The sequence below is a fragment of the Brassica oleracea genome, chromosome C3 (assembly GCF_000695525.1).
Source record: "Brassica oleracea var. oleracea cultivar TO1000 chromosome C3, BOL, whole genome shotgun sequence".
NCBI lineage: Eukaryota > Viridiplantae > Streptophyta > Magnoliopsida > Brassicales > Brassicaceae > Brassica > Brassica oleracea.
Window position 1 is genome coordinate 58,975,303 of NC_027750.1, and position 598 is coordinate 58,975,900.

Genomic DNA, 598 nt, shown 5'->3' on the forward strand with positions numbered 1-598 from the left:
CAAACCTTAACTCCAAGACAAACTACGAAAGGCTTGATCCCTTCAACAAGGGTACGTAGGCAGCCGTCATAAGGCGCAGCCCCAATCTTATCACGTTCTACTTTTAGAAGAGCGAGAAGACCACTTACCACAGACCTTTTCGACCATTAATTCCGCCTAACTCACCTAACTTGCCAAGCCACACGCTAAAGCCTCACGCTAGAAGCTCATGGTTCTAACAAGATGGGGGCTAACTGTTGGGGTCAAAATCGGTCACGACGGAATCAATGTCTGAAAGTCCGTAAAAATCGGCATGAACATTTTTACAAAAAATAAATCTTAGAAAAAGATTTATTTTTACGAAGAATCTTGCGGAGAAAACACATTCACGAAAAATCGGAGAAAGACGAAAATCGTAGAAAGACGCAAACAAGGTTGCCGAGTAGCAACCAGTGCAAAAGCTGGTCGCCACGTAGCAACCGAGCTCTCACCAAAGCTCGGTCGCTACGTAGCGCGCTCGGTCGCTACGTAGCGCGCTCGGTCTTTTTATGATCTCTTGTAATGATCACAATGCTCTCACGCGGACTCGAAATAAGATCTACTGTTTTCTCTAAACTCG